This window comes from Falco biarmicus, chromosome 1 (genome assembly GCF_023638135.1).
Source record: "Falco biarmicus isolate bFalBia1 chromosome 1, bFalBia1.pri, whole genome shotgun sequence".
In the NCBI taxonomy this organism is placed as follows: domain Eukaryota; kingdom Metazoa; phylum Chordata; class Aves; order Falconiformes; family Falconidae; genus Falco; species Falco biarmicus.
This window is the reverse complement of record NC_079288.1, coordinates 636,581-648,798: the sequence shown is the minus strand read 5'-3', so window position 1 is coordinate 648,798 and position 12,218 is coordinate 636,581. Positions and strand designations below refer to the sequence as shown.

The following is a 12,218-nucleotide window of genomic DNA, read 5'->3' as shown; positions in this document are numbered from 1 at the left end:
GAAGCCTCCTGAGGATATGTCCATGCTTCACTGCCTAGGATCCTACTCTCCTCCCAGCCAACTTTGTAAGGTTCTGAGCTGCTGCTGATAGCAAACAGGGGGCAGGGTTGGAAAAAGTGTGTGTATGTCAGTCTGACACCTGCAAGCATCCTGTCTGTCTGACATCTGTGTTACTGCTCAGTGTGCGCTGTCTGCGTGACCTACTGGAGATGCTGCTGTGGGGTCCTGAGGCCCTCTTGGGCTGTGCTGGGTGGTGCTCACCATAGGCTGGAGGTCTGCAGCCAGCTGCTTGCAGGGAGGACTCAGGCTTTTGTATGTGGCCAGCAGTGATGCTGTGCTGAGATGCTGTCCCAGCCTCCATGCCCCCTCCCCAGTCTGGTGGAAGCCCCTCGGCAGGGCTGAGCTCCCCCTTGCCTCTGCCCTCAGCATTGGTGCCTGGTGCTGCAGGGGGGCTCCCCCACCCTGTGAGAGCCCTGCTGCTGCTGCTTTCATTAGTGTTAATACCTGGCCAATCTCTTTGATTAATGCACTGAATTGAGCAGGAGAAACTAGTGCAGAGATGAAATGGAAACCCCAGGCTCCCTCCCAGCTCAGTCGCTACCCCAGCCCGCTCACTCGATGGAAACTCAATCCCAGCCAGAGGGATCGATGCTAACACACTCACTGCCCGTGCTGCACTGGTCCCGGGGCCTGGGGGGAGGCATTGCTGTTGGGGGTGGGAGGAGTGCTGCCGGCATGCCCACCTTGGGGGGCTGCGCCACCACCCGCGTGGCCGGAGGGTGTGGGATGCCCTCTGGGGACAGACCCCTGAGTGTGACTATCCCTGACCACAGCAGCAGGGAGCAGGGCAGGTGAGCAGGAACAGCCCAAAGCACCTGGGGAGCAGGACAGCGTCCGGATTTCACTCGGGCCAGCATCCCCGCTCCTCCCAGGTTATGGCAGCATATCCATCTAGAACTGAGCACGCAGAGCTGCTCCCCCAGTGCCCTCCTCGCCGTCTTGAGGGATCATCCCTGCCCGGGCACAGGGCAGAGGGTGCCTGCATTTCCAGCGAAATCAGCCCAGTGGCTGCGAGGTGGCTGTCCAGGCTCGTGGAGAGGGCTGTTTCCATTTACTTCTGTAGTTTTTCATTTCACAAATTAATCTGCTGAGAGCAAAACCCAAACCTTTTTTTAAAGCAATGCATCAATGCATCCCTTAAGGGGAAAACACTCACATGGAGGTTTTCCTGCACTTTAGTTGTCCTCCGTGTCTCAGTTCTCTGCTTTCAAAACGCTCGCCCCTGGCCAGTTCCCCATGCGCTCTGGATTTTTTGGTGCTATTGTTTCCAATCAATTTTACAGTAGGCTTGTATTTAGGATAAAAGCCTCCCCTGTCCCCCACTTGCCCTGGTGCATTTTGTGCCCCTGCACTTGTGCTGATGCAGCCTGGGAGCAGTGGGGACTGAGCAGAGACCCTGTGCGAGGTGGCTGCCCCTTGCCTGTGGGTCACCTACCTCTGCTCTGGGGCTTGCCCCGTGCCCGTGGGTCCACAGCTGAGGATGCCCTGATACGCACGGCTCTTCCATGGTCTGACCCCGCTCGTAGGTGCTGCAGCTGCTGCAGGCTGCTTGGTGTTCCTGCAGGCTCCTCTAGCGTCTCCGGTCCTGGCCATCCTCCTGGCCGCTACATCCCTCCCTTGCTCCACACCAAGTGATCTTGGCGGTGGTCATCCCCAGAGTGGAGCCGTCTCCTTTTGTCATGTCCCATCAGGTTCTCACTGAAGAGGTTGAGCCGCAGGTTAATTTATGGTGTACGGGGGAGCAGAGGATGGGAATAGCATCTGCCCTCTAAATAAGTCATGAAGCAGGATCCCAACAGCACAATTAGAACCCTCCATTAATGATTATTTATGGGGCTGGGAATGCTTATTTAACCTGAATATATTAATTATTAAACCAAATTATAATATTTATAACTGTATTTACAACAAAAGGGAGCGGCATGTTGCTGGGGCTTTGGTGAGGGGTGTACTGGTGCCAGAGGGTCCATGGGCAGCACATGGTGGCTCACGGGGACCAGAGAAATGGTTTGCCCAGAGCATCCCCCCGCAGCAGGGGAGCCCACCCTGCCCCAGCTGGAGGGGGATGGGTCCTGGCCAGTGCTGAGCTGGAGCAGGGGAATGCTGCTGGGCACGACTTCTGCTCATTCCTCTGCCTGTGGGTGCTGTGCAGCTCACGTCAGGCCCGGCATCCTGGTGAGTGGCTCTGAGCTCCCACTGCCCCACGCGTTTCCCATGGAGGAAGAGGGAAGAGTCCTGTTTGCCCTGGCAGGGCGCGATTGACTGCAGCTCTCAGCAGCCACCGAGGGAGATGGGTAGGGAAATCGGCTGCTGTTAGCAGAGTCCCCACTGAGTAAAACACCCAATTGAATTGATTTCACTTGCAATTGGAAAGTCTATTGGCGAAGCAAACAGTGTTATCCGCCCGTAATGAGCTGAGTGAATGCTCCTCTGAGGAGCATGCTGCAGGGATGCTCTGCTGCGGGGGCCCTGCCTGTGCTGCGCAGTTGTGCCCACACTGCCTTGAGGGGCTTTTTTTTCTCAAAACCAGAGTGGGAAGGAATCATCTGCTGGGTTTAAGGGTGCAATATCCAGCTAACTGGTGACCTGCAGGGAGGACAAGCTCTGCTAGCCCCGGGTTGCTTTCTGTCCCATGCTCCATTGTCAAGCCATGCCAGCAGCCCCAGTAGTGGGGTCTGGAGAGCCTCGTAAGCCCCCTCTGGGGGTGGTCCGGCCCCTCCAGTGCTCAGGCTGAGCACAGTCTGTGCAGGGTGCAAGCCATAGTTGGCAACAGGGAGGCAACTGGTCCCCCCATGCTGCGGGTTCTGGGGCCACCTGGCAGACTGCTGTGCCCACCGCACTGCCCCAGTGAGCTCCCTGGGGCAACTGGGGGGGTCCCAACCCCAGCCCATGGCACTGCTCACCATGCAGAGCACCTGTCAGGTACGTGGGACCAGATAAAATACCCTGCTGCCATGGAGGGGTCAGTCAGGCTGTAAAGCTCCTTTGCGCCGGAGCAGCAGGCTGCTCTCTGCTCTGGGCACAGCAGGTTTTTCTGAGAGGCAAGAGCACAGCACTTCAAGGAGCAGAAAAGCAGCTCGGGGGATTTCCAGATGCTGAGGGCAGCTGAGAGGAGAGCTGTGGCTGGATTTCTGCAAAGGTTCAATGCCATTGTGACCACTAACAATATTTTCAGGTGTGCAATCTAGGATAATGACAAGGCTAATCAAATCTCCAGCATAAGCTGTTGGTTTTGGGGTCAGGAGGGAATGTACTGCACCTAGAGCAGCAGTGCTTAATTGCTTTTGTCTTCCTCTGAATCAGAGGAGACAGCTGGGCTTGGTGGGCCACAGGGTCTTATGTTCAGGTCTCAGCTGTGTGTGGCTGGGCAGCTGCTGCCTGCTGGAATTTAGGTCCTTTGTGGCAGAGCCATGGCTCCTATTCTGCTGGCCCTAGCAATTGCAGGAGATAAGTGAAAAAATCACTCTGTGCTCCCAAAGACGGTGTGATTGCAGGTTCCGTAGCCTATTGCAGATAAAATGATGATTAAGGGGTCCTACCCTATAAGCAGACAACCATGTTGACCTTATTTAGGCTCCTAATCAATTTGCCCCCGGTGTGATTAATTGAGATGCTTGTCATTGATTTTTCCATGAGACAGGAGCAGCTGAGGTGGGATTCACAGGGATGCCTGCAGGGAGAACTCCGGGTCTGTTTGTGCTGTGGCAGCAGTGAGTGCTCTGCCAGGTGGGGATTATCCCATCTCTTCTCTGCCGTGGCTCCTGGGCCCGGCTGCTGCGGGGCTGCCTCCCTGCCTCTGTCTGCAGGAGAGGGCGAGGGCCAGGCGCCACAGGGCTGGTCACCGAGGTCCAGGTGGGATTTAGGCTTCCCAGGCGTCCTCCTGCATCCCATAAATGATGCAGTGGATCTGGGACCCCAAGAGGGACAGCGCACTCCTCCCGAGTGAACCGGCAGCTCTGTGAAGAGCCCACATAACTGGTGCTGCTGTTGGTCCCTCTGTCCAGACCTGCCTGCCCTCTGCCCAAGGTCCTGGCCTGCTGCTTGCCTGGACACCGTCCCTCCTGCTTACAGGCACACCCTTTACGTCCTCCTTTGCCACTGGGTGCAGTAGTGCCAGCAAGAGGGTCCCTGGAGTGTGGGCTTGGCCTGGGTGCACTGCAAGGGGCAGCAATGACCCCCTCACCAAGTGTCCCCACCGGAGCTGCTGTGGGATCACTGACTGCTGAGGCCCCTGCGTGAGCTGCTGGCAGCTGCCAGGGTGTGAAACGCTTTGCCCAGAGCCGTGCGTTGGGGGTGAAGGACCTACAGCATGGATGATTGGAAAGGATTTTCTAGCTAAATTGCTGAGCAGATGGATTTACCCTGGACTGGTCCTTGTGGACTCTGGAACATTTTCTCTTCTGTCACGGTTCCTTTTTATGACCTGCCATTTGCTCCAGCAAGCGAGAAGAGAGCCCTTAGCGTCCAGCTTCCGCTCCGGCTGCCGTTCAGGAACACATCGGCATCACTGCCGGGAGCCGCTCACTCCTTTTCAGGAACAGTGCCCAGGCCTGGCAGGACACCCCTGCCCACCTCTGCTCCCCAGCCACACTGGAGCATGCCGGGCACGCAGGGGCTGTGCCGCTCCCCCCCTGCCTGCATGGTTGGGGCTCTGGCTGCAGGTGCTGGAGGGGTGGGAAGGGGCAGCTCCTGCTGAGGCAGGAGGAGCTGGCAGCTGCTGGCTGGCCTTGGAGGGTGCTGTGCCAGCGATATGGCGGTGGTTTTTATAACGAGCTGTGAATCGTTATAGTGACCACCTGCAGTGTGTGCTGCAGCCAGCTTGTGGTCTGGCTGGGGGGTCTGCTGCTCAGGGGAAGACTGATGCCCCATCCCGTCTGCTGCACCATCCCCTCTGCTGCCCCAATGCCAGGAGGGGCAGCACCAGGAGGCACTGGTGGGTCTCATCTAAGGCAGAGCTGTGAGTCCTGGCGCTGCCAGGGCAGCAGCGATGGCAGCAGGCTGGGGAAGTGCTTCCCACCACACCCGAGTCTGTGCTCCAAATGTGGTTTCTCTCTCTGCCTGGCAGCCCATCAGCTCTGCTAATTACACACAGGCTGATCAGAGCCTTGGGCAGAGCAGCTCCCAGCCGTGGTGTGTGCTCTCGGCACCCTGCTGGAACTTGGCACCTCTGCATGCCAGGTGTATTTTCTTCCTCTTGGTCGTCTCCCTGGTGCTGGTGACAGTCCTTTGGGGGTGGTTTCTTGGTGGGCCCCTCTGTGGTGGCAGCATGTGCAGAGGGACAGTGGTGGCCCTGGAAGGGCAGGCTGAGGCATCCCCTCACTCTGCCATCAGCACTTCCATGCCATGATTCAGCCAGTTACTTTGGTTTCCACCATCCCTGTTTAGGCCTGATATTTCTCTTTCTTAGAAGAGGGAAGGACGAGACACTATCTCCCGCCAAAAGCCCTTCCCCTTCCTCCAGCAGTGTTTCTGCCATTTACATTAAAGGCTATAACAGGCTGGAGTAAATGGAGCAGGTTTGCAATTAGTTTTCAAAGTACTTATCTCATTAAAGTAAATGAATTATTGATTTAGTGACACTCATGCTTTTAGTGAGCGGCACAGTGCCATCACCACTCTGTTCCCTGGCTCACAACAGTGGTGGCCAGTCCTCGCATGCATGTTCCTCGCGTGCATGTGTGTGCGGCCCTGTGTGTGAGCAGCAAGTGGCCTCTCTGCCTCTTGGCTTCGTAGCCAATGCAGACCTGCGCTGGACATGAGAGCCATGTCTGTAGGAGCACAGACGTGGGTACAGCTTTGCAAGGGGCACCTGTCACAGTGTAGACAGGCAGCAGAGCCCTCCAGGGAGGGGTGGGCTGGTGACCTTTGCTGCCTGCTGAGGGCTGTGCCCAGGATGAGGTCTGGACCCTGGTGCCCTGGCACACTCCTGTGGTCACAGCAGCCACACCACAGGACACCTCCTGCCAACCCATCCATGCTGTGCTAAGGATGACAAGGGAGGGAAGAAGGCAGTCCACTGGTGCCACGGGGCACTCGGCTTGCCTGGTGCCTGACAGCCTGGCAGTGGGGCTGCCAGGCGGTACGAGGGGGTCAGGGCTGGTCCCATCCATCACCCATGCTGCTTGCGGCTCCTCCGGCCGCCCCGGCACTCGCTGGGGCAGGGAGAGGGATGCGTGCCAGGTGCTCGGGGCTGGACGCTGCCCGGCGGAGCATGACTGCAGGAGGGTGAAGCAGTGAAGTGCTGTGCTAGAGCCAAATGCTTATGGCTGAACCTGCCACCCCCAGCCAGCTGCTGATTCAGCTCTTTTGCACTTCTCTGTACAGAGATTTAATCTCTCCTGTAAGATAAAATACTCCATTAATGGGAACCTGCCTACTCAGAGCCACCCCTCTCTGTGTGCCAGGCAGGAAGGGCTGCACTCTCCCACCGCAAGGAGCTGAGGCTGCGGCTGCTGGGAGAGCACTGGGAATGGCCCAGGGGGCTCAGCCCCGCATGGGCCAGCTGTATGGCTGGACACGTTTCCCCTTCACTCCTGTGCCCCAGCGTCTGATGTGGAGTGGGACAAGGGACTGGGGGAGGGATACCAGTGGGATAAGCTGGGAATGCCAGACTCCGCTGGTGGTGCCTGCTGTGCGAGTGGGTGCCACATGGCTCTGCTGCGGGTTTCATGGACGACATGTGTTGGACGCACTTCATCCTTCTCAGGAGTCCAGTGTGCTGGGAGGGAGGAGGTGGTGGTGATACTGCAAGAGCCACAGTCATTGGGCAGGAGGAAGCGTCAGGGAACAAGCAGAAGTTTGCAGCAAGAATTTTGGTTAAAAGGTTCACAGCAGTTACTCAGGATGGTGTTTTGGTGACTAGAGTTAGGACTGGTGATGCTAGGCAGTGCTGAGCGAGTGAGCTTCCTGGGTCTGATGGGCACTGGTTGTCTCTTGCCAAAGGACATGGTTCTCCCTTGGCGGAGGGAGCTCCAGGATGCTCAGCATCTCCCATGCCCACAGCAGCCCTTGCCCTGCGGTGTGACACTCTCCCTCTGCTCACAAGGGACCTGCAGCTGGAGCTGACGGTCAGCCCTGTGCCAGGACCCTGCCCATCCCTGGGAAGGAGCGAGCAGAGCGCATCCTGCTCCACCTGCACACCCTGCCTGCGGCTGGGCTCGGCCAGGCAGAGCAAGCAGATCCCTGGGCAGGCAGGAATTGGCTGGTTGTGGTATTTGGAAGAGGGTTACCAAAGAGGGGGCAGCGCCCTGTGTTGTCACTGTCCCCAGGAAGTAGCTGTGCTTTCTGGACCAGAGCTGCTGGTTGGAGGGCTCAGCCCTAAAGCTGTCGGGGTGACAGCCATGAGAGCCGGGGCTCCTCTGGGCGCTGCCTGAGCATCTCCTGCCTGCAGCTTTTGGCTGGCAGTGCAGCACAGCCTGGTGCTGCAGCCGGGCAGAGCCAGATGGTAGTGAAACCTGTCCCGAGAGCGAGCCCCATGCCCTAGTCCCCTACCCGCTCCTGCCACGCACCTCCAGGAGCTGCTGGGAACTGGGCGTTTTATCTTTCCCAGTTAAAAAAAAAAATCCTTCTCATTTAATTAAAAGTGTTGACATTGTGCCTGGCCATCCCGCCCGCCAGAGAACGTGGTTATAAATTAAACATTAAACCTTTAATGGCCCATAAAGAAATATTCGCTGCTGCTTATGTATATAGGGGATATAAATAGAGAGGGATGCTGGGGGAGGGGCAGGATATTATTTTTCCTCAGCCAGATAATCTTTGCTAATGAATTTAATTAAAAGCAAAATTAATTTAGGATTTTTGGTGGAGAGAACGGGGGGTCAAAACGTACTTTGAAAAACTACTGAGAAGTTTCCCAGCAGAGCGGAGTGGGGTGGCTAGCCCAGGCCTGCTGCAGGGTTTGCTCCATGGCTGCAAAGTGGGGATGGAAGTTGTTGGGGTGCCCGTGTCCATGGGGGCCCGTGCAGCTGCTGGGCTGGGTGAAACAGGTTGCATTTCCAGGGGGCCCTGTGCAGACACCCTGATTTGGATCCAAGTGGTTTTAGCTGGGCGGGGTTTTGCTTGTGAGCTAGCCTGCCTTGGGCTCATCTGTTCTGGTCAGGGCTCCAGCTGGGGCTCATCAGCCTGGAGCTTTGCCAGAAAAGCAGGGGCAAGATCCCCCCCAGTAAGAGCATTCACCTGATCACCCAGAGCTGCTCCTAGCCCACCTCCCATCAGTGTTCTGCCAGAGGTTTTCCTCTTCTACTTTGGTACATATGGCAGGACAGGGAGGTTTTGGCTGAGCATCCTGGTCCCTGTGGTGCCTGGGACCACCTGAGATTTTTGCCTGGGCTAGTGCTGGGCTCAGCCAGCTCCCCACCCGCACAGGCAAGCGCAGCGCATCCCAACTGCCAGGGCCCCAAGCTGCCGTGGGTATTTCTCAGAAGGCGCCTTCCTTGGGAAATGTGTTTGGGAAATGAGATTTTACCCATCACTGTACCTCCCCGAGGAGAGTGAGCACCCTTCAATTATTCATTGCCAAACAGGCTGTCTGGGTTTCCAGCACACCCAAACCTACTGTAGCACATGCTGGAGTTCTCTGCTCCTGCTTTGCTGTCTCCTGCCTTCCCCAGCCGGGGATCCTGGTGAGCGCTTTCCTGGCAAGGAAGACCTCGGGAGCGGTTGCTGCGAGACAGGAGGCTTTGCCGGGCTCACGGCTGCGTCGTGGTGTCCCCTTGCTGCTGGGGACTGGGGAGTTCCCAACCAACTTTTTTAGGGCACCTGTGTCTCACAGCTGAGTCTGCCCCGGCATGGAGGCGCCGGTGAGGGGAGACCCCCAAACCTGGAAAACATGTCTAGCTGGGTGAGAGCTTTCTGGAGGGTTTTTATCATAAGAGCACTAATGGAAGTCAGCACCAGCCTAATGAGCTGTGCTCCTCCATGAATCTGATTCATTGAGGCAGGAATTACCATAATTGATTATCCTGCTGTGCGGCTAAGAGCAGTGTTTGCTAACAGAAGTGCCTGGGAACCCTTTGCTCTTCCTGAGCCACTGCTGCGTGCCTGGGCCTCCAGACTGTCTGTGGGTCACACACTCGCAGGGATCCAGCCGTGGGTTTGGAGCAGTGGCCGCTCACCTGGCCCCAGGCACAGGGTCCCTACAGCCACGCTTGTGCTCCCAGAGCTGCCTTGTCTTGAGGTGCCGTCCTCTGAGGAGGAGGGGCAGAGGAGCATCGCAGCTCCAGTGTTTAAAAGTAGAGCTGTTGCTGCCCACCTGGGTCAGTGGGGAGATGTTGCAGGACTCAACACCTCCAGGTCCCCAAAGAAGTGGTTAACAGAAACAGCCCTCTTTTCCTCTTTTAAAAAACTCTTGTGATGTATAAGCTGTTCTCATTATTTTTGAGGGTCTGACATGATTTATGAACATTTGCGTTGGCAATGTTGCAAAAGCCAATTAGTTGAAGTGCAGCTTTCAGGAAGTTTTCTTTGAAATTTGGCGATATTCTCCAAGAAGTGCCCGGAGCTGGGATGGCAGCAGCAGAGCCATGTGCTGCAGGGTTCGCTCCTCGCAGGAGCATGGCACTGTGCCAGAGAGCAAGGGGCAGACATGGACACTGCTGGGAGGGGAGAAACAGGGGAGCATCCTTGGGTGCATGCAGTGAGCTGGGGTGGGCAGAGGGCTTGGGGCACACTGAACTGGCTGTGTGTCCAGCACTTTGCGATAGCTGTGTCCTGCTGAGCTGCGGGCTGTGTGTTGGGCCAGGGCTGAGTTTGCCGAGTCCTGGGGAAGGTGAGGAAGGGGCCCACATCAGTATGAGGTGGGTGAGGTTTGAGGTGTGCTGGCAGAGCTGGAGGCAGGGGTCATGCTCCCATCACCCCGTGCAGTGTGCAGGCAGGTGCTGCTGCTGCTCGGTGCTGGGATTCAGCCGCCCCAGGCTGAGCCCCCAGCCTGGCTGCGGCTCTTACCCAGCGCAGGTTTCCCAGCACACACGGGGAGATAATGCTCATGCTCATACTTGTATTTGAATATTTTGCAATCAATGAGCAACTAGCATTGACTGTAAGCAGGTTAGTGATGATGATAATTGATTTTAATTCTTCCTCCTCTTTCTTGTCTTTTCTTAGAGAGCCCAGCGTGAGCACCGCAGGAGGAGCTGGGCTGAATAAAAGGTACAGAGGCGTTTATTTCTGACGGGTCAGAGAGGTGAGGAGATGCTCTGCGGCTTGGGCAGCGGCTCCTGGGCCCCCTTGGCCGTGCTGCACAGCCTGAGCTGCTGCTCTCAGTACCCAGGGTCTCTCTAGGGTCCACGCTAACAGCTGCATGCTAAACCCTGCATGTTGAGGGGCAGGTGATGGGTGCTGCTGTCTGAGCTGCACGGGGCTGGGTGGGGCATGGCAGCACCCTCTGCCCACGGCTCTGGGGTCCGGCAGGGGCAGGTGGGCAGGCACAGACCTGTGCACCAGGGAGGGCCAGAGGAAGGCTGCCCGCTCCTCTCCACCAGCAGCCCCTGGCACCCACTGGGCGCTGAGCCCCCACACAGGTGTGACATGAGTGGCGTGAGTCTCGGCTGAGGAGGGCCAAGGGCTGCAGTGTCTGTGAGCTGTCTGCGTGTGCTGACCTTGCTGTCTGTCTGTCTGTGCTCTGTGCCGCTCTGGGAAGCAGTCCCTGGGGAAGCCCGTTAAGGAGACTCTGCCCTTACCAGGGTGGTACCTCCAGCCCCAGGTCCTGGCCCTGGCCTGGCAGTTGTCCACTGCAGGGGATGTTTGTCCTGCAGCCCATGCTGTGACATGTCACACCAGCTCATGATGTCTCCTGGGCTGAGACCCAGCTTGGGCAGGTGATGGCTCGTACATGTGAAAGGGGGGACCAGGCTGGGTGCCGCCTGCCAGCCCGGTGCTCACTGGGCAATGAGGATGGCTCCTTCCCATCATAACCTCGTGTTGCTGGGCTTCATGGCCGTAGACTGATCCCATCACAGGGTGGGGAGCCCAAAGTGCCCCCCAAAGGTCCATCCTGCTGGGTACAGCACACATCTGTGCTCCCCCCGGTCTAAGCCAGCAAAGTAGAGGAGGAAAGGTAAGACAAGGGTCTGGGGATAAGGATGCTGATGCATCCATCCCTCTGTGCCCCAGCTTTGGTGTAGAGGTGTCCATGCAGCAGTGGGACCAAGGCAGGGTGGTGGCTGAGGCAGTGGTGATGGGCACTGGGGATCTGTCGCCATGCAAAAGTGACGGAGGAAAGAGGTGTTTGGGGGGGGGGCGGGGCGGGGAATTGCTCTTGTCTCTTGTCGTCGGCAGGACAAGGATGAAAGTGACCTACTGGGAGGGGGCCGTGGTCCGGAAGGGTCCTGAGATGGCATGAGAAATGTGGAAAAGGAGCTGTGAGGAGTGGGAAGGCTGGGGTGGGAGCTGGGTTTGCAGGTAACGTGACCCAGGCTGGGCCACAGCTGTGAGCCTGGGGAGGGAATGTACTGGTCAGCAGCAGTGGCGTGGGCTGTGGGGCTGGGGCGCAGGGTGCTGGGTCTGCTGTGTGGGGGTGAGAGTCTGAGTTTTGGCTGGCTCTGTGCTGGGCTGTTCGGCAAAACGCGGCAGCCCTGGTGCAGCACAGCTAGAGCAGGCAGGCACAGGTGATTGTTGGGCTGGGCAACAGGATGGGTAGGGAGCTCTCTGTGGGCCCAGGGCTTGCCTCCACCTCTGACATTCATAGAATCATCTAGGTTGGAAAAGACCTTTAAGATCATCAAGTCCAACCATTAACCCAGTGCTGCCAAGTCCATCACTAAACCATGTCCCTAAGCACCGCATCTATGGCATTTATTCATGTCTGTACTGATGTCTTTGCAACTTGCTCCCTGTGCCAAAGTGAAGGCTTTGCTCCCTCCCGGTGTCCAGCTGCGTATGGGGGATAGGTGGCACTCAGGTCAGTCCCTGGGGCTGCAGTGGGCTGCAGAGGCCTGCAGCACTCCAAGCTGTGGCTGGACAGTTGTGTCTGGAGAGATGTGCCCTTGCAGCAAGGGGAGGTGACAGTGGGGTTGATGTCCTGCAGCCAAAGCAGCCCTGGCATCCAGTTTGGATGGGAGAGCTGGGACATGGCTGCGGGGTGATGGGCTGCTGTTTGCAAAGGTGCCTTAGGGTGAGGAGTGTGTGGATGTGGGACTGGGGATGCTGAAGTGAGAGAA

General features: G+C 57.5%; 1 protein-coding gene across 16 annotated transcripts in view; it reads left to right on the top strand.

Moving 5' to 3' along the window:
• RBFOX3 (RNA binding fox-1 homolog 3) overlaps positions 1–12,218 on the top strand; it is a 188,890-nt gene that overhangs the window by 139,236 nt on the left and 37,436 nt on the right. For 14 of the 16 annotated variants that reach the window (XM_056346970.1, XM_056346961.1, XM_056346953.1 and 11 more), the window contains one exon: positions 10,165–10,209. The exons of the other annotated variants lie outside the window; for them this stretch is intronic. The gene's annotated coding sequence lies outside the window, so the exon portion shown is untranslated. The remainder of the gene's footprint in view (positions 1–10,164; positions 10,210–12,218) is intronic. 16 annotated transcript variants of the gene reach the window in all.